Source organism: Vombatus ursinus, unplaced genomic scaffold, assembly GCF_900497805.2.
Source record: "Vombatus ursinus unplaced genomic scaffold, bare-nosed wombat genome assembly UNPS02012991.1, whole genome shotgun sequence".
Classification (NCBI taxonomy): domain Eukaryota; kingdom Metazoa; phylum Chordata; class Mammalia; order Diprotodontia; family Vombatidae; genus Vombatus; species Vombatus ursinus.
The window spans coordinates 18866-40509 of NW_020952769.1; the positions used below are offsets into that span (position 1 = coordinate 18866).

Here is a 21644-nt window from a genome sequence, read left to right on the forward strand (position 1 = left end):
ATTGTGTCCATACATCTGTATGTGTGTGTATAGATAGATAGTCCAGATAACAGCTCATATTTATGTGATACTTATCCTTGACCCCTTAATTCTCCATGTATCATCTCACGTATCTAATCAGTGCCAAATCTCACTATTTCTGCTTGTGTAACATCTCTTCCTTGTGACCCTTTCTCCCAGCTCATGCAGCCACCTCCTTAGTTGAAGCCTTTATCACTTCTCTCCCAGACAATTCAGTCACAAGTCTGTCTTCCCCCAGCAGCCCATCTCCACATAGCTGCCAAAATACCTGACCCTGACATTCCCCTGCTTAGTAAACTGTTCCTCAACCACAGCCTTCCTCTCTGGTCTCTGTGCCCTTGCACTGGGCATTCACACCTGGAATATGCTCTTTCATCATCTTCACCTCACAGAATCCCTCTCTGCCTTCAACGTGAAGCCTTTCCTGATCCCCCGCCCCGCTCCCATAAACCACTTTATGTTTAACCACCTTGTATTTATTTTTATTTATTCTCTTCATGTTTATTTTCTACATCCTTAATATGTAAACTGCTTATATCAATTACCTTCCTGAATGTTAACTCCTGAAGAGTAGCAAGTCCTTCACTTTTTGTCCTTGTATCTCCACACCCAGCATAGTTACTGGGACTTAATAATCATTTAAATATTGGTTGATTGATTGATTGATTGTTATACACCTAGTATGTATCAGAACCAGGATTCAGTCTTGTATCTCTAGATTCCAAACTTTACTCTTTTGCAATAATCAGAATAACCCCTTGGCCTTGATGAGTTGGATTAAAATGGAAAGTAACAGATACCTAAATAAGGTGTCACTTACCTATCAGTGGTAAGAACAGTGTTACCTCATGGCCAAACCATTCTGGAGCCACTGCCCCTCGTGATCAGCATGGAGGGCATTAGCCAGGAGCCATCTCCATCCCCAGTGACATGTCTTGTTGAATGGGTTGTACATACCTGGAACCCGACTCTGAATTGTGCCGTTACTCAAAGTGCATAACCAGAGCAGAGGTCCGTATGCTGTATCAAGTGTGTCTTTCTGTTTAAGTTCCAAGCACCAAAAGGATCCAGAGACTTTCCAGGACAGATAATAGCACTGCAGTGAAGTACCTTCACTCCCTTTTGCTGCCAAGTGCAAAAATTGATTTTCCATTTTTTAAATGTTTACTTTAGGTATAAACATGTACATGCACACAGTACAGATGTGTGAGATCCCCGGGGAGATGCATGTGTCACCAAAGAGCTGAAGAACAACTTGGGTTCACATGCATAGTCCCTGGGACCATTCATCCTCATCCCTCCTTGTCACCCTGGCCATCTCAGATTGTATAATTTAGTTCATGTGGGTGATTAAAAGAAATTGCTTCTTTTATGTTATCTCATATGTCTTTATATTAACAAAAAGAGCAAGATTATATAGGGCTTTTTTCCTTACCTAGTTACACACACGTTGCAAAGATCATATATTTTAAATCTGCATTTCGAAACCATTTTTTTAGTGGTCTGATTAGCTCATTCTTAAACACAGCGCATACCCATTTTCACTTAAGGTTTCTTAAAGTACTCTCAGGGACAAAACTAGGTGGCTCAGTGGATAGAGTGCCAGGCCTAGAATAAGGAAGACTCATCTCCCTGAGTTCAAATCCAGCCTCAGACACTTACTGGTTGTGTGACCCTGGGCGAGTCATTTAACCCTGCTTGCCTCAGTTAACTCCTCTGTAAAATGAGCTGGAGAAGGAAATAGCAAACCACTTCAGTATCTTTGCCAAGAAAATCCCAAATGGGGTCTGGAAGAGTCCGACATGACTGAAACACTGAGCAATAAAAAGGTACTCTTTACTTGTGGGCTGCAATTTGTCCAGTACTTGAGTTTCTGTACCCTGCATTCAGACTTTGGGTTCAAGTCAAACTTCTCCGAGTTGTCCCTCTCTCAACTGGCTTAGATGTTCCACTACCAGGCCTCTCCATTTTTCTCTTATACCCAGGTTTTAGGTTATTTGTGATTCAGTTCAGGTCAGCAGATACTTATTGAGCACTTAATAGAATGTGAAAGTACTTATGGGAATTACAAAGCAGTCCAGTAGATCAGTCAGCAAGCAATCATTAAGTTCTTTCTGTGTGTTAGGCACTGTATCTAAGCTGTGGGGGTACAAGAAAAAGGAAGAAAAAAGCACCTGTCCTCAGGGAGCTTCAAGAGACCATTTGTGTGTGTGCCCAGTGTGTGTGTATATATGTGTGTATATGAGCAAACAGCTAGTGATTGCGATGTGTGTGTGTATGTGTGGGTTTGTGTGTGTGTGTAGTGTGTATGTGTGAGTTTGTATATATATGTGTGTATGTGTGTCTGTGTGTGTTTGTGTATATATGTGTGTATGTGAGCGTATGTATGTGTGTGTATGAGCAAACAGCTAGTGATTGCGATGTGTGTGTGTATGGGTGGATTTGTATGTGTGTAAAAACATATTCGACAAAAAGACAGAGCTTGATAGCTGAGGTACAAAAAGCACAAAAAACATTTAAGATGTTCTGACAACTTGTTTTTCCTGGTAGTAACCAAAAAAGCAACATTTCAACCACCCAGTAAGTAGGCTGCATGAATTATATAGTGTGTGAATTAAATAAATGAAAACTTTATTTAAAAGATTGGACCCAAAGCTGTCCATTGGGTGCCCCACCTTCCTTCTTACCTTCCCCTCCTTTTCCCTGTAATTATGTGAGTCTCCATTCACGTAATGCGCTAGCTTGGTGTCCAGGCTGTTTTAAGGTGGGCTTTTTCTCTTTATTAATGAAGAACCTTCCAAATAATGTATTTGTGTGTGTATGTTTTCCTAGTTGCCCACCCTCCCCTTCTTCCAAAACCATGAATACATTATAATTTCAATTTACATGGTGTGAGAAAGATTTCTGTACAAGGTCCTTTTTTGTTTTTGAAGAATTCATCATCCCAGTTAAGAAGCTTAATATAAATTAAAGGAGGTATTAAGGAACATTAAGACATCAAAATGTGGCCTGTTCTCTTTCCTTGCGATTGCTCCAAATGCAAACAAGTTGAATAAAAAGCAATCAAAGGGCCCATTTGGAGAACATCGAGTGTGCTGTGGAGAACCTTTGGTGAGAGCACAATTCAAATAAAAAGCTTTTTTTGTCTTCCTCCTCTTCCTAATTCCCTTTGTTGTGGTGACAACAGAGTACAAGGCTGATAAAAATTTAATCACCTTATCTTTTTAAAGCAAATTGCATATTTGTTTACACACAATATACATAGGAGGAGAGGAGAATCTGGTCCTCCCCCTAACTGCATTGAAAGCCCTATTCTAGATATATAAAAATTGAAAAATAAACTAATAGTTTTTTTTTTAATTGTAAGGTCTTTGTTATTGACGGTGGCTTTAATAAGGGGACCCCAGAGAAGGTCACTCACTCCCATGTTCAGTCAGGGGCTTGGCCATCTTGATTCCCCATGGAGGCAGGACTAACAGATTGGGCCCCAGACCTGTGCTCTGATTTGAAGCAATTGAATAAATTAACTTGAATTCTGGTTCAGATGTACTAACCTGTACTTTTCCCCCTTTTCCTCTTGATATTACATATATTTGTGAAGATTCAGCATAAAAAGCAGTTTAAGAATTTTGGTTTGGCTTTTGCATTTCTTTCACAGAAATGTTAGCTGCTCCTGCAGACATCAAGCCAGGCAGCCAAGGGCAAACTCCCTCCTCTGATGCCCCCCAATCTGCCTTGGTGCAGCAAGAGGCCTCATTCTGCTGCTGACTTGTGACCACTCTCGAACTTCTCACAGAGCATCTTTCTTCTCCAAGGGAGTGGTCTTGGTCTTTAAAGCTCCCACCTCTAGTCAGACTGGGACAAAAGGCCCTGAAAAAGAGAATAAGTGCCCTGCTACCGAAATGAGCTTCTGTATGGACTCTGTCCTCTGTCCAGGTGCCCAGGGCAAAGCCCTGTGCTCCCTGAGCCAGGCTTTCTCTGGACAGGTACTGAGGCTGGCCTCCTACTTGATCAGCTGTCACAAGTAACCAAGTAAAGAGCAAACCTCACAGTTAGCAGAGCTGGCCTCAAATAGACCTAGGTGATTGTGCGCCCAGTTGTGTGGGAGAGTGGCAGATAGCGTCCGGAGACGCGTTACTAGCCCAACCTTCTCCCTCCTCCCCAGAGCTTTCCTTTGGCAGATGGTTCAGTCAGTCATCCATTCTGTCATTCCCAATGTCTTTGATATCCCTTCTTTCCTCTCCATTCCCACTGCCGCACACCCAGTTCAGGACGTCACCTCGCACCTGAGCTATTGCAATCATCTCTTCCACAGCTGGTCTTCCTGCTCCAATCCATCCCGCCCACTATACCAGAGTACTTTCCTGATGTGATTACAACACTACCCTGCTCAGAATCCTGTGTTATCTCTCCCTCCTACCTCCACCCCACTGCCACATTGCCCGTAATAACATCAAAACTCATCTATTTAACTTGGGAGACACTCTTCAGCTTGGTCCCGTGCTGCCATTCTAATCTTGGGAACTTGAGAAATAATTGTGTTTCCTCACTGTGACAGGATTCATAGGAACACCTGGGCTCCTTCTTGGAGCCCAGCTGGTTGGGCACATCGTATTAATGATGTGATCTGTAGTGGCAGAGGGTTTCCTTCTAGGAGCACAGCCAGTACTCAGAATCACACAGTGTCAGTCCTGGAAAGGACTTAGACATTATCTCTTCCATCTCTGTCTCACAGGAAAGGAAACCCAAAGGCCCATAGAGTGAGTTGCCTTTGGTCACAGTTCCTAACAGAGTCAGGACTCAAATGGAAGTGTTTTGATGTCAAAACCACGCTTCTTGATCCTTGGAATTTATCAATCCCATTGCCTTAACAGCGATGCCTGCCTAGAGTTTGCCCCAGCATTTGAATGGAGCTGAAGTTTCTCTTTCTACTGGTTTAGATTAAGGTTGGGGTTCCCAAAGATGGAGTCTTTGCACCCCAAATACTTAACATCAGCACATGGAGACTTCTCTGGCCATTAATCAGGATAAAGACTTCCTCAAGACTCCCAGATGCCATCTGCCCAGGGTGAGAGAAGGGACAGCCTCAGGGCAAACTGCTGCAGGCTTTCATATCCCATTTCCCTGCCCCCCCCCCCACCTCTTGGAGAACCTAGCCCAGGAAGGGAAACTTCTGACCTTGCTTCTCAAAGCCTCCTCCTTTTGTTTGGCTTGGTTTCTGCTGCTGCTGTTGTTCTACATCTATTAACAACCTCTAATTAAAAGACAGAAAATGATGTAGCATTTTCAGTTGGCCAGTGTACCTCAGGGACCTATTACAGTACAAATTACTCTGAACTGTTTGGGAAGGACTTGGTTCCCACTGTGGCTAAGGCTGGGACTTCCCACTGTAAATGGAATGGGGACAAGAGGACCCTTCTTTGACAGTCTGGCCTGGGACATGAAAGTGACGCCAGCAATTGGAAGCAATTTGCAGGACTGTTTGATGAGTGTATTAATTACGGCACCCACAAGCAGCACTTGGGAAACTGTTTTGTTTTCCAGCATTCTTTCCTGATTACTTGCAGCAAAAGCCAAGAGACAAAACATGCCTTCAAGGATCGCCAGCGAGAGTGTAGGAAAAGCCATTGTGTCTTTGTGCACAATTGGCACTTGGTTTCCGAGGGCCACGGCCCCCTCGATGGAAGCATTTTCCCAAGTAACTGCCATGGGCTATGTTTCACTCAGGGTCAGCACCCCGGATTTAAAACCGCCTCTGTCTCTTCACCTCTTCCTTCTCTTCTCCACCTCCCCCCTCCAGCCTCAGCCGCCTTCCCTAGGGTTTGCTAGTATCTGTTCAGTAACCAGAAGATGGCGGCATCTACCCCAAGGGGCTTTCACAGAAGACAGCTTTTTGAAGTGTTTGTGACTCCCAAGTCCATTGGCTCTGATACAGCATTTCTGTCCCTTCTCCATCATCTCCAATCACGAATTTCTCTATCATCTTTGTACTACTGGGAAATTAGCCAAGAGTTTCTGCCATACCTGAAAGCAGAAAGATCAGATCACAGACTTAAAACTGGAAAGAATTGTTGAGGTAAGAAAGACAGCCTGCTGGAGTGGACAGGCCCCCAAACTTGGATCTCGCTGTACTGTTTACTACCTGTGTTTTCTTGGTCAGGTTACTCTCTGGACTCATTTTATTGCCTCTTTAAAATGAAAGGGTTGAACGATCTGATCTCTCAGTTCCCTTCTAGCCCTTAATCGTAGCTCTGGTCGTCTCTGCTGCAGGGCACCCTGGAGCGTCTTTTCCTTTCTGTCCCCTCTCAACTGCCTCCTTCATTCCCAGAAAAGATGGATTCTTGTGCCAGGCCCGAGTGATCAATAGATGCTCCAAAAAGAATCCAGACTTTGAGTCCTATACCATCAGAGCTAGAGAAGCTAGCAAGATGGAAAAGCCTTTGAATGGCTGGGGGATTCAGAGAAGGTGTAGAAAGATGGGGTCAAAGGTTTATGGAAGACAGTGTGGCAGGTGGTTTTGTCATGAAGGTAGGAGTTAGGGAAGATCACACATATTGTTGGTTAGTGAGAAGTCCAGTAACATTCTTGACACTGTTAGGAACTTCCTGATGGGCTGCTGTGTCCTGAAAACTAATACAAATCATTCCAGATGGATAGATGACTGCTCTGTTCTTGAGAACTTTGGAAAAAACAGCTTTCTCAACCTCTCACCCACCCCCAATCCAGTTTTCCACTCCAGCTGCTTGCTTGTGGTCCCCAGTGTAGCTTATGTGTCTGCAGTAGCCTTGACTGAAGACATTCTTCTGAGATTATAGTTCCCACAAGCCAGTGGTGGTCTGGAATTCTGGGCAGATTGGGTATATACTATTTGCAGTATTGCTGTTCCAATGATACTTCTCTCTCTGCTGGTTCTTCCTGGGCATCAAGAAATTAATTCAACATTTTTTGAGGGGTTTTTTTAAGTCTGTATCCCTTTTTTTCCAGCAGCATTTTGCTATGGTTACAATAGAGACTTTATCTCATAAATACATGTACATAGACCACTAAGATGAGCAAATTGGTATTCTTTATTTTCCATGGAAGGCTCTGATTAAAGAGCATGTGGCCTGGACACTGGGAGCCCTAGATTCCAGTAGTGATGACCACTGACTTACTGGACAACCTTGGGTAAATCACTTGCCATCTCTGCACCCTAACTTCCTCACCACAGACATGAAGATACTGTAGTAAACAGCTTCCAAGGTACCTTTCAGCCTTGCCATTCTGTAAAGGCTGTGATAATCATTCATTCATTCATTCCTCCATTTAACAGATATCTATTAAGCATCTGCTGTGTGCAAGGCACCTACAAAGGTAAGTAACACCAGGTCCCTGACTTCAAGGAATTTAAGGTACAGTAGGTGATTAAAATGTGTACACAAATCACTCCAGTATAAAATAGAATATGATAAAGCCATGAGGCACACAGAATTTTGAATCATTCAAAGGAAGAAGGATGGATAAGGGAAGGCTTCATGGAAAGGTTCATGACAGGTAGGATTCTTATAGGAAGAGTTAGGAACAGAGTGTTCCAGGGATGATGGTGATGACAACAACAATGACATAATCTTATATTTTTGTAGCATTTTATCTTTTCCAAAGGTATTTCACCTATATTTAACTGAAGAGATGTGCACAGTGCCTAAAAGAAATCAGGCAAAAAGCTTTAAAATCCATTTAATGGACTTTGCCTCTCCTTTCTTTTCCATTCTTTAGGCTCAGCAGGACCTTTGAGATGTGGCTAGAGGCAGACCACTGTGGTCCCAGTTGAGTGCTATGGGGAGCATAAACAGCAGGGTGGAAGAGCCTGTCTGTAAAATGAGGGGATTGGACTAGATGACCCCGAAAGACTCTTCCAGATTTAACATTTTATGAATCTGTGAGCAGCATGAGGAAATGTGGGAAGAGTTAAGCCTCAGCTTGTTGAAAATTATAGGAACGCATCTTCAGGACTGAGTTATTATCTGTAAAGGTCTCTGGGAATGGAAAGAACCAGGCACGTGCTTACTCAGTAGTAGGGACAGAAAGGCAAGGTTTTTAAAAACTTATCCAGACTGACTTTAAAATCCACTTTTCAGCCCTCCTGCAGGGCCAAACCTGAGTCTCCTGGGCTGAGGACTGTGCCTGCTGATACGATGATTTCTCCCTCTGGACTTGAGCATAGATAAGAAGCTAAATATCAAGCTTCTAAGCAAAAAAAGCTGATGCTTCTCCTCCTCTTCCAAAATACCCAGAAGGCTCAGAGCTAAGGCTGTGCCCTCCATGGGCATATTTTACACGTGGATGGACAGATGCTTGGTATTGGTCCTCAGGAAGAATCACTGCCCATTGGCCAGGCATATGGACACCCATTTCCTCGAGGTGGGGAGCCCCCCTGCTGAAAAGCAGAATGAGAAATGTAACACCACGGAGAAAGGTAGCCCAAGATCATTTTATCATTAGTTATCCACTCCTACTCCTCCTGGTAGAGGTGTTGGGAAGAGGGCAGGGGATATGGCAGCGAGAGAATGACAAGCAGAATCCTCTGGTCTAGGGAGAATTTGGTGTTGATACTAATGTTGATTGACATTGGTGGCCATTTGCAAAGTGGACATGCTGATTACCACTTTTTCCATTGTGGCTTGTTGTTTAGAGGCACTGTTGGAAATCCTCTTGGGTTTGAAGCTAAAAGGTCTGAGTTCTTCATCCTGCCCTTCTGCCATACTGATAGTCACGCATAGGCAACTGAACTTTTCGGAGCCTTTGTTTTTTCACCTGTAAAATGGGGATAATAGTGCCTGTCCACCAGTAGCTTGGTGGTTCAGTGGATAGAGCACTGGAGTCAGGAAGACCCAAGTACCTTAATCCACCGGAGAAGGAATTGGCAAACCCCTCCAATATCTTTGCCAAGAAAACCCATCGACAATGTGGTCCTTGGACGTGACTGAACAGCTGAGCAACAACAATAATGCCTAAGGCCCAGACGACTTTCCAGGGCCGGTGTGAGGATTAACTGAGATTGGAAAGTGCTTTGTAAACTCTGAGGACCCACATGGATAGAAGGTTCCATTATTACTGTGCTGTTGGCCTACGTGAATCCATGTGAGAAAATTGCTAAATCTGTCCAGGCCTTCTGGGCTGGTAACGAGAGATCAGAGCAGCAAGAAGGGAAGGGAGCCCTCTCTTATTCCCGCTGAGGTCGTCAGTGGCTGCCTCTGATCAGGGAGAGTCTAGTCCTGCCCAGGCCAGGGAAACCGAGGCACAGGGACAGAATGATGTCTCAGAAGGAGGGAAAAGCAGCACACAGCTAGACAAGCAAGTTAGTGGTGTGCCTCCTTCCCTTGGTCACCTTACGCCTATAAAGCATCCAGAGCTGCTTCCTTAAGGCCACATCCCCATTCCCTGCCTTTTAATCAAATGTTGCAAAATCTGCGCTTCCTAGGATTGAAATACACCAGCCGTCTCTAATCCTTTCTCAGCTCCAGTAGCCGGCCAGCAGCTCCGTCCCAACAGCACGAATAGCTGCGACAGAATAGCTGTCAGGAAGTCAAGGAAAGGGATAGATTAAAGGCTGCTGATTGTATGCCTCCCCTGCGAGGGCCCAGAGTCATCCTATCTGTTGTTTGTTGGTGATAGCAGGTGACGGATGAGATGGGGCCGGAGAAGTTTCTGGTGATCAACCCTGCCATAGCAGATCATCCTTTAATAATGTTAGTATGTAGGTCCTTTCCTACCACATAGACGCTAGAGCCGGGACAGCTGTGATACACAAGTCCTCCCAGACTTGTTCAGCTTAATCCATTTGCAACTTGGGAAAAATAAGGTAATTGTCCAATGGAGAGAAAAAGAAATCTATTAATATTTGCTCCAAATCCAAGTAGTACAGACAGCACTTAATTAATGGAGCAGATTTCTCACTGTGTATTCAAGCTAACATAGTCATTGTTCAGGAGAGATTAGACTCTTAATGTAAGTTAGTAAGTTAAACTAGACTTCCATCTAAAAATATCCATCATTTCAGCTATTAAAGGGCTGATGTCTTCTTTGGTGACAGATATATTTCCCTTCATTTCCTTGGTTTTATAAAATGTAAAGTATGCATTGTGTGTAATGCGAGAAATCCACGGAGGTAGATGAAATGGAGATTGTGCCCCCGCCTGTCTCTCTCAGCCTGCCCCTTTGAGCCACCCTGTATTCCTGAGCCTCTTCAGCCCATAGACCTCCTGGCACCAGAGAGAAAAAAACAGCAAATGCCATTTGTCAGGGTCTGATGCCAGCCACCTAATCTGTTTGCAGAATGAGGGCTGGGGGGAATCTGATTAAGTAATTTAGATACCTGTGAGTTTAATAATACCTGAACTGGGGTTGGCCAGCAGCCTAGGGTTTCACTTGTAGGATCTCCCACATTCTTCCATCCCTCCTGTTAACTACCGTTGCACAATACCCTGTCTGAACGGAATGGGTGTGGAGTCTACAGATTAGACACAGTTTGGCCTTGGCTTTGGGGGTTGCCTGGGCAAGAAGGGAGGTTTCCAGCGCGCTGGAATTCAGGCCCAGCACTCTATCTAATGCTCTACTCTGCTGCCCTTACTTGTACCCTGGATCCAAAAAATGCTTTGCGCTGCGCGCAAACACACACACACACACACACACACACAGAGTATTTGTGACATACTCTTACAGAGTCCAGTTCGTCCTAAGTATCACCCTTAAAAATTGTATTCTGAAAGTTTTTTTTTACACAGCACAAATAATGTTTCCATAGCCTTTTTAATGTTAATTTTTAAAAGAGAAGAGTGTATGAAATTAGCTAGGATTTGACCCAAGCAGGAAGTGAAACTGACCATTTTTGACTAAGTTGCTTCTGTCAATAAAAACCCAGCAACAACACGAGCAGGGACGTTTCCAAGTGATGGATGGCCGTTGTGTTGTAACTGCAGTTTTGATTGGAGAAAGTCCAATGTCTCTCCAGGAAGATGGCCTATGATTCTTCAGATATTTCCTTTATAAAAGTAAGACCTAGAAGGTCAGAGCTAACAGGAACCTGTAGATCATCTTCTACAACCTCTCCACTCCCATTTACAGGTAAGGACCCTGAGGCCCAAAGAGGAATCAGTTGCCTAAGATCACAAGACTAATTTGTACCCGGCACTTTGTTGTGACAGATACAAAAAAAGTGCCCATCAGGGGCCGCTAAGTAGCGCAGTAGGTAGAGCTCTGGCCATGGAGTCAGGAGGACCTGAGTTCAAATGCGGCCTCAGACACTTGACACTTACTAGCTGTGTGACCCTGGGCAAGTCCTTTAACTCTGATTGCCTCAGCAAAAAGAAAAAAAGTGCCCATCCCTTGGTTGACACTTTCCAGGTTTCAGAGTGCTTTCATGTAAATTTTCTCATTGACTAATTGCATTTACTGTTTTACTGAAAAGTTAATAGTTAAAGTGTGCAATTGGGTCATGTTTGAAAAATGTTAAGAAGAAAGAAAAATGTACTACTGCTTGAGAGTCTCCAATCCAGGGCTCTTCTTTTTAATGTAATACTACTTTTCACCATCCCCATATGTCCCTGGATTTGAGTTCAAAGGCAGCCGTGCATTTAAAATCAGAAGGCGTAAGTGACTTCTTGTCTTGCCATGCTCCAGCTCTGTGATCTTAGGCAGACCACTTCTGGCTTCTGGTTTTTTCACCTACAAAGAGGGAGTTGGGTCAGATGCTCTCCAAGGACCTGCCCAGCTATAGTAGTCTGTGAGTTTGACATATCTCCTTCTGTGAAAAAGTTAAAACCCTACAAGTCTGAGCAAATAAAGAACACACTGAGTGGCTTATAGATGACCTGTGGTGTCAGAAGACGGGCCCTTCCCCACTAGCCAGGGCACTCTACGGGGGCAGGGCGCCTCTGGGTGCTTCCAAGTAGTTAGAGGAAGAGACAGTGCTCCAGCCAGCTCCACTAGTGTAGAGGCAAACAAAGTTTGGGAAAGGAAGGAAATGGGGGGTGGTTCACTTTGAAACCAGTTCCGGTACTGACTTTCTGTACCACCCTACGGCTGCCAGTCGGGGTAAAGCCAATGAACTAACCAGAATGTGGAGTTGTTGAAATCAGCACTAAGTACCCCCTTGCTATAGCTCACCTGTGGGAGAGCCCTCCTGTATTCCCTCACAAGCATCTCAGCCTTTTTGTTCACCCCAATGTATGAGAATGCTGTTCCAGATTGCAGTGCAGGGGGGGAAAAAAGCTGATTAAGTGTTTGAGATAAGGTTATGTGACACCACAGGTTAAAAATGCCTGAACTGAAATTGAAATTGGCCCCGTGCCGGAGAGCGACGTTTCAGTGAAGAGGCAGCCCTGAACTGGCTTTCAGCGGGGTTCTCTGGCCTCTGCTTTGAGGAGGAAAAGGGTCCATTTCAAAGTGCCTCCTACAGCAGGCCCTCCCTCTGCCTGCCGCCGTAACTGAGGCTCCAGTGGCTGCTGTCTTTGATCTCCGCTGGATAGCACTCTGGTTTGGCACGTTCCTATCAGTCTCATGGAACTTACCTTTGAAAATAGTCAAAGACAAGGGGAGATCTCCACATTCAGAAGCCCAAACCCTTCTCAAGTGCAGTGTTTCTTCCTGCCCCTTCTCACTCCACCCTTCCTCCTTGATGGAGAGTGAAATGATGAGGGATGAGCTGTGCCAAAGGCCATATGTGGGATAATTGGTGGCTCCTAGCTTTAGAGAGAGATTGACCCTTGAGACCCCATGGCAGAGCCCGGAGAGCATGTATCAATGTGGGGAGGTCACTGGTCTTGGGCTTGGAAGGGTCTGTTTTCCAGCTCATCAGTTTAATAGCTACAGCACGTGACTTCAACTCTGAGCCTGTTCCCTCATCATACAAAATGAAGATGATAATACTTAGAATATCTTGTTATGAAGAAAACACTTTGTAAACTATAAATGAGAACTGTTATTATTCCAAGGGCAAGGTGTATAAATAGAAGCCATGTCAGCTTAAGAAAAGGAGACCAGAGACCCAGTGCTAGGGCCTAGAACACTTGGGGTCCCACAGTGAGGACAAGGTTTCAGTGAAGGACGTGAGGTAGCATTATTTGAAAAGTCTGGATGTTGCCAAGTCAGCTTTTCTTCAGTGGCATACTCTGCTTTTTGGATAAAGTCATCTCTTTCTGTTTTGTTTTGTAGATGGCCTTAACCCTGACACCAAGAAGCTCCTAACAACTACTACCACCAAGAAGAGGGCTAAGGTGGGAAAAGGAGACATGACCAAGGAAGATGAAGGGTGTAGCAAAGGTGATCCCGCCCAACATATCTCCATCAGCCTCTACTTCAAGAGATATGTGTTTGATGCCCAGAAGAGAATGGTTCAGTCTCCTTGAAGTACAGTCCTGCCCACTGGGCTGGGCCCTTCAGCCAAAGAATCTCAGGTTATGGGGACTGGGGCCCTTGCTTGGATGCACTACCAGTGCCTAACTAGACTGATCAAATGTGATTCCCTCAAGGCTTCTGAATTGCTTCCCCCTCCAGATGGACACTCCCCCTCCTAGGCTGAGCTGCCCAAAGGTCCATGAGCTGAAGGTTTCATCCCAGCTCAGACTTCCAACTAGTTTATCAGCTGGCCTTCTGACTGAGGCTGAGGTTCACAAGGGTTCAGAGGAGGAAGGGATGCTTATCTTTTCTAGTGTGAACAGAAATCCATTTGTAATCGTTTTATAACTTCCCATGTAAACCTTTCCCCGAACACCGTTTTTTGAGCCCAGGGGAACAGCCAACCAGATGAGAAAGGAAGAGGAGAAAGAGAGGGCACCAAGAAGAAAAAGTCCAAAATAAATCAGACTCTTTGTAAATTTCTTTCATTTTTCACAATTTAAAGGTTTTATTAGGGATCCAGGGAGTACCTTGTTGGGGAAGTGTCTGTCCCTTATGTGTGGTTAAGCCATAAGAAATCTCTCCCAAGAGGCACCAAGTTTAGGAGCTGGTAATAGGCAGCATGAATCAGGCTCAAATCTTCTGAGTTGGCTGCATTATTCCTGAATACCACAGTCTGGGAAAACCACCTCTGGGCCATTGTTCCTGAAATCTGCCTGCCCCCAGGTTCATTCCTATACCTCAGACCATGAACAAAATGAGGAGGGTGGACTGAGAAGCTGATATCTGAGGTCTAGCTCTGACTGCTGTGATTTCTGGTTGTGAATAAATCTTCAGTGTCCAGGCCCTCTTCTTGTTTGTAGTGGTGTTTAATTGGGATCAGATGGGGAAATGAAAATGCAGGTCGGTTCCAATCATACAGTCCTATGATCTCAGAGTGCTTCCCACAGTCTCTTCTGAAGAGTTCCTCTCTTTCTCTCTCTCTCTCTCTTTCTGTCTCGCCTCCTGTATCTGTCTGTCTCTCTGTATGCCTGCCCGCTGGATTATTTTTATTTCAATTGTTGTCTTACCCACTTCATCCTTTCCCCTCTTAGTTCTTAGGAACTTACTTCTTAGGAACTGCCTCTGAACCCCAAGCCCTCTCTCTTGTTTATTCAAGACATAGCTCCCCTGGTTTGGCCCCCAGCATCATCACTCATCATCAGTCACAGGGTGTGGCAGAATCATTCTCCTAGGTAGAGCATGTCCATTAATTGAGTGTCCCAGCTGGCCAGAGCTTTATGAAAAAGTCCTTCTGGAGAGAATGCTTTGTTTTTATTTGTTGTTATAAGAAACAAGTAGCTATAATAGTAACATCTGCATAGCCAGTGTTCATTTTTGTATCTCAATTCCTCCAGAAAATGAAAGACTTAAGAGCACCTCCAAGAAGACAACAAATAGCACATATTACGCGCTGATGGTGTGTTAGACATTATCATTGGCTCTGAGATGGGAGAAGGCTTAGGACCTCCCTCCCATGACCTTTTAATCTTTAAGAATATTAGAACTTAAAGGAGTCTCAAAATAATTATACCAACTCACTGTTAAGATGGAGAAACAGACCTAGAGAGAAGTGACCTTCCATTGGGCACAGATCACGAGGGGCAGAGCAGTGGCTAGATGGCCTTCCCATTAAAGGACAATCATATCTGAGGTTCCATCCATCTCTGAGAATCCAATGATATTTTAATTTAACAATATCCTTGGATGCAGAAGCTTACACAGCTGTACATTTTCTTAAAGGGTGCTTGTTTTGTGACTCCCTCTACTGTAGGGATAAAAATATTTGGGGATCTTGGAAAAGGTCACATTTTAACTCCTGGATTCACCTTATTGAATTCAACCACCATTTGTTAAGTTCCTACTGTGTGCAGAGCATGGCTCTTTGGGAACCATTGTTCCTAGTCCTTTTCAGACCTTGCCACTCCTTCTGTGACCTTCTTTGTCCCAAAGAACTTTTCCCAACCCTGTTCTCTGAGGATGTGAATTTGGCTGCCTAGCTGGGCCTACCTCTTAAGGGCTTTCTGTTTCTTCTGGCATTGCTGAGGGGTGGAGAGTTGGGGGAAGCGTACAGCAAACATCCCCTCAACCCTAGCATTCATTTTCCAAGACAGGTTTTTGCTGCACAGACTGACTCCTTCCTTCTCTTCTCTGTTCCCAGAGTGGGAACTGCTGCCTGCTTGAGACCTTGGATTGCAGCAAGCCATTACCGTGGATTGTGTGCTGCTGTCCTGGGGCTGTTTGATACACATTCAGAAAAGGGTGAAATGGTGGAACCAAGTGATTATGAGGAAATCAAAGCTTTTAAAGACATTTGTAGGATGAACAGATGTTCAAACGTTCCTTTATTCGGTCTCCAGACAGACACAGAGTCTTTGCTTTCATCCCGGTAATCGGTGCATTATGCTTTAATTTGTGAAAATGGCATTAGAAAAATATTAACAGGGTCATGTTGTGATCAACTGGCTTCATGTCATTAAGCTGTGGAGCCAACGGATGGAACTGGGGAAGGGGCTACATGCTGCAGAACCCAGCATCCTGGCCCATGATGTAGGAAACAGAGACCTTAAAATACACCATGGGAATGGGGAGGGGTCTTGGGTTTTTAAAAAGAAATCATGGGGGTTCTAATACTGGCAGACTCAAACTAAGTAATTCCCAGTACAACCTCATGACTTTGGCAGGGACACAGGCATTCTCAGCCTGACAAGTTGAGGGGGGCAAAGGGAAAAGATGTAGCCCAAAAGTGGCATAGTTCAAAGAGGGCTGAATTTGGAGCCAAGGGACCTAGATTCGAATCTTGTCTCTTTAGTTTACTACCTTTAGTCTCTTTAGTTTACTACCTTTCTGACCTTTAGATTCCTCTCTGGGGTCTCAGGTTCCCCATTTTAACAATAAGGGAGTTGGACTAGCTGGCCTCTTTTCCAGCTCTTCAATGTACGGTCTCATATGAAAGCATTGAGCGATGGAGGGACTGATTGGGTGCCAAAGGCCAGTCTTCCATATTAACAGACTTGGGGTTTGGGCAATTGTGTTTCAACTCGGGATGTCAGACTTCAACCCAAGAATAGGCAGGTCTGGGGTGGTACACAGGTAGAAGGAGCCAGGGCCTACCTGAATGCCAGTGTGAAGGATTCATATTAGCTGAGAAGAAGTCATAGGAAATTACCCCACTGATTGAGTTGTCACCATGGAGCAGCCTCCAGTAAGTTGGAAATAAGGTTATATTTAGGGTAACAAACTGCCTTTGGGATAAAACCTCTCATGAAAATGCCAGGCCAGTGACATTGGGTCAGCAGACTGGCTGACCATCTAAGTCTTTGAGCTAGAAGGGACAGTCTGTTGAGGCCACGGTGTCCGCTGAGTGCATTGAAGCTTTAGAAAGGTTAAGTGATTTGCCCAGTATCTGATATTCTGCCCATTCCCAACTACACTGCAGAGAGAGATGGAGAGCTTTTGGAAATGAAGACAGTTTGTGGTAACTTGACAATATCTTTCCTAAAATATAGCACCCAAAATTGGACACTATATTCCAGGTGTAGCCTGACCAGTTCAAAGTACAGCAGGACCATCACCATTGTTTGGTTGCTCTGCCTATCACCATAGCCAAAGATAGCACCAGCTCCTTGGGCTGCCATGTCATACTGACTCGTTGACTTTGCAATCCCCTCAAGACTCTTAGACTTTTTTCACCTTCATATGACTTCATAGTTGTTTGACTTTGTTTCAGTCGAACTCTGAAATGGCAACTGGAGAGCTCTAATTTGATCTCCCAAGTTTTAGAGCCAGCTTAGTTGCACAAGAGAAGCCTCTGTTTGGCCAAAGAACCAATGAACCATGACCCAAAAGCAATGTAGTAGACCCAGTGTCCAGTGTTTAAGATTTCTGGGAAAGCATTGTAGGAAATGGAAGAAAAGTCACTTCTCCTCTTCCTCAGACCTTATCACTCACTTTTATCCCGCCACCACTGGAAAATGGAGATAATAATCATTGCCCCTTTCACACTTTGCATTTATTAAGACATTTCTCTGAAAGTGCTCTCTGACTCCCTGCAAGTCTTTCTAGAAGAAAGAGCAGTATTAATAATCCTTTACATTGCTGTAGCACTAAATAATTTCCAAAGAACTTTGAGCAATTCATTTTTTAAAAATGTATGAAGCACCTGCTTAATAGGGAGAGATTCAATGTCCAGATAAGATACAGTCCTTACCCTCATAGAGATTAGTCAAATACATCATGTGATTTGTTAATAGTACACTTACATAACAGTTTGTTTTCAATATTAACACACATTTATATAGTGTTTTGGGGTTTACAACGTGCAATTTCTGAGTGACAGGTAGTTCAAGTATGTTGTCTTTCTCAAAGAGAGGGAACTTTGCAGTGAAAATGACAGAAAAAAAAAAATGTCTAACAGGAAGCTGAGACCCAAAATGAGTTAGGATATAGCACCTAACTGGCCTTGATGAATTCTAGTCACCTGAACCAGCTGAACTACAACCTCAGGTCCAAAATATTAGGCAAATGGGGTTGCTAAGCCACTGTCACCCATAGTTGAAAAGATTGTGGGAAACAGGAGAGGAACCACAAGATGAAGGTAGGGCAAATAGCCCAGTTTTCCAAAATGGAAGAGAACAGTCTGCAAGCTATCAGCCACTGAGCTTGACTTTGATTCCTGGGACAGTTCTAGAAAGGATCATTAAAGAGAGATGGGTAATGAACACGTAAAAGGAATATGTGAATGACCACGATCCAGCAGGGCTTGTTAAGAACAAGTCGTACCAGACTAACCTTATTTCTTTTTTTTTTCTTTTCTTTTTTTTTTTTTTTTTGGACAGGGTTGCTAAACTAGTAGGTGAAGGGAGTGCATTAGCTAGAATTCACCAAGATCTTAGTAAAGTTTTGGATATAGTATATCATGCTGTTCTTGTAGAGCAGAGGGGGAAATATAGGTCAGACTATAATACAGTTACATGGTTTCCGGATTGTCTGGGCACCCGGACTCATTTAATGGTTCAATGCCATCTTTACATTGGGTCTCCTGTGGAATAATCTGTCCTGTGCTATTTGACATTTTTCTCAGACTTGGATAAAGCCATATGTGATGTACTCATCAGATTTGCAGATGGTGTAAAACTGGGAGGGGCAGGTAGTATACCACATGTCAGTCAAGATCCAAAAAGATGTAATAATAATCTTATAGGATCAAATGCAATAAGGAGAAATCTTAAATCTTTCACCAGGGTACAAAAAAATCAACTCCCCAAGTACAGGATGGGAGAGGCGTGGTTAGACAGCAGTTTATGACAAAGATTGAGGGGTTTTAGTGACCTGCGCCTGACCCCTCAAAAAAACTAATGACAAGAACAGCTTCTGAGAGTAGAGAGTGCCTCTTTTTTTTTTCTTTTGTTGGTGAGGTAATCGGGGTTAAGTGACTTGCCCAGGGTCACACAGCTAGTAAGTATCAAATGTCTGAGGTCACATTTGAACTCAGGTCCTTCTGACTCCAAGGCTGGAGCTTTACCCACTGCGCCATCTAGCTGCCCGAGAGAGTCCCTCTTACGCTGCCCTTGTTCAGGCCCCGTCTTGAGTATTACGTCCAAGTCTGGCCACCATAGTTTAAGAAGAACATTGTTAAGCTGTTGTGTCCAGAGTAGAGCCACAAAGATGGTAAAGGGCTTGGGAATGGTTGTGTCCATGGTATATGAGGAATGATAAGAAGAACTGGGGACGTTCATCTTGGAGAAGAGGGGGACATTTGAAAATTTGAAAGGCTGTCATATGGAAGATAGGTTACATGTGTTATGCTTGGCCAAAGAGGGCAGAGCCAGTAGCATTCATTGGAAAGGGAGAGACACTTAGGCATGGCATTAGGAAGAACTCCTTAACAATGAAAACTGTCCAAAAGTAGGATGGGCTGCTTTGACAAGTGGTGAGTTCCCCGTTCTTGGAGTTCTTTAAGAAGAGGTTGAAGGATTTTGCTGGATATGTAGTGGTGGGGACTCCTTTTGGGCATGGGTTAGACCAGATGGCTGGTGTGTCGCTTGTCCTGTGGCACTCAGCAAATCAGTTGATGCAGTAGAACACTGCACGTGAAGAGAGAAGACTTCACATTCCAATGGCTCTGTGACCTTGGGAAAGTGGCATCACCTCTATGAACTTTCCTTTTCTCATCTGTAAAATGAGTATGTTGGAGACCAGATGCCCTCCACGGCCCCTTCAGAGTCCAGATCGAACTGCACCCAGACCAGGAAAAGGCTCCTTTGAAAGTTGACCACGAGAAGGAACTGAGTTCTCTGTACCCATCTTTATGGAGCCCCGAATGGCCTACTACCCAGCCATGATGTACAGGTGTCATTTTCAGTATCTCGATGAACACAGAGATGTTGGGCCTGGGCAAGGAGGTTTCAAAGATTCCAAATTTGGAGAAGAAAATCCCTAAGAAGCCTGGATTTAGGTTCTAAGTCCTGTTCCAGTGTTCCCTGTTCTGCTAGATCTTCCAAGGTGGAATTCCCTGGGAGAGTTGCTGTTTTGCTGTGCTGCTGACATGTTTGGGGTTTTAGAAAAGGAGGCCTGGGATGGTAAGTCTCTCAGCCTTGCTGAGGATTTTCCAGCTTTGCTCTTCCCAGGACCTATCTTGCTAGCTGGGACAAGGGTGGAAGGACAGGTTTCACCACACGGAGTCCATTTCCCAAGAGTTCCAGGAGATAGTCCCCCCCAGTGCCCTTCCCCCACCTCCCCCTGTCCCAGGAACCTCTTTAAGCTGCCCTTCATTGCTCTCTTGCTGTGGAGAACAGGAAGAAGAAAACAGAGCCAGGGCCGGGGCCAAACTCGAGTAACATCACCATGCTTCGGACACACGAACAGCCAGCATCCTTGGAGGCAAACTGGCCTCGAAGCCGCTCTAATGTGAGTTAAATTAGATCACGGCTGGCGTCCCTGGGCCCTGTCTGGGTCCCAGCCCTCCCTCTCCCAAGGAGAAGTGTTGGGAAAATGATGTACACGTCAAGTCGCTCTTGTTCTGTTTGGCCTCCTTTTTATCTCCATAACCCAATTAGGCAGCAGTTGGAGAGAGTATTTACAAACAAAGAATGAGAAAATAATAGGAATTCCCAGGGCAATTGGGCCATTTGGAAATCCACAGCAAGACAGCCAGCAAACCACTCCGCCTGAGGTGGTCCTTTTCCAGTGCCCCCCCCAGAGGAAGCCTTTTATCACACTGTGTGGCTGCTGCTGGAGACCCCCAGCTTGGCTCTATTGGGGGCTCTCCAGGCCTCCTCCGACTTTGCCCTTCCCCAGGCCTCAGAATGGGAGAGAGCCGGCGACGGTGGCCTGCAGTTCCAGGACACGGAAAGCTGTAGAAATGGATAGTGGGCAGAAGAGCTGGTGGCACACCAGCCAGAGGCTACAGTCTCTCCATGGAGAAAGGGAATGTATGATTCATACAGTTCTTGAGCTTCATGAGTCACAGACCAGATTGTCAGGACAGACTGGAACACTCAGGCAAGGTTCAGAGACTGAGGAGGTGGACCCAGGGGCTAAGCTGGGTAAGAGAAAGGAACAAAGGTTGGTTATATAAGCATGGGTCAGAGTTTGGGGTTCAAGGCAGGCAAGGAAAAAGGGACAGACAATCACAGAATTTGAGCCAGTAGGCTGAGAACTCCCAAACCTTAGAATCTGAAGCGGGGCAGGAGACGGGGAAGGGAGAACGAGGAAGGAGGGGGGATGTCTACACAACATGGCGATCCAAGGTGGAGGCTGCTGGCTCTTTGGGCTGTTTTGAAACAGTGTGTGGAGAGCTGACAAGTATGAGCTGTAGGGCTGGGGCAGACACATTATATTGGTGCTAGTGATTGCAACAGAAACAGGTCTTCCGAGAAACTGTCATCGTCCCTGTGGGAGATCAGTCCTTGTTGTTCTGCCCCCCCCCCCCTCCCCCCCCACTGGACAGGGACTCCTCCCTGAGGACCCAGCCCTTGGAGTTCTGCACCTTCACTGCATTATCAGGAGGAATGGAAATGGCAGGGGTCATTCTCCTCATTTTGTCAAGGGGTTGCCTGCAGTGGAAATAATGTCACCCCCTTGGGCTAAAATTACAGAATCATAAATGGAGATCTGGAAGGGGCCATAGAGGCTAAATCAAACCCCTTTATCTTAACAGATGAGGAAACTGAGGCAGAGAGGTTGCTAGTAAATGAACATTTGTGAAG

The 21644-nt window shown here is 44.9% G+C and overlaps 1 long non-coding RNA gene across 1 annotated transcript; it reads left to right on the plus strand.

Annotated features, from left to right (window-relative positions):
- The first annotated feature begins 8986 nt into the window (after positions 1-8986).
- On the plus strand, positions 8987-14242 carry LOC114040346. Its single transcript, XR_003568764.1, has 2 exons — positions 8987-11124; positions 13213-14242. It is a non-coding gene; the product is annotated as an uncharacterized LOC114040346 (long non-coding RNA).
- Positions 14243-21644: the final 7402 nt, after the last annotated feature.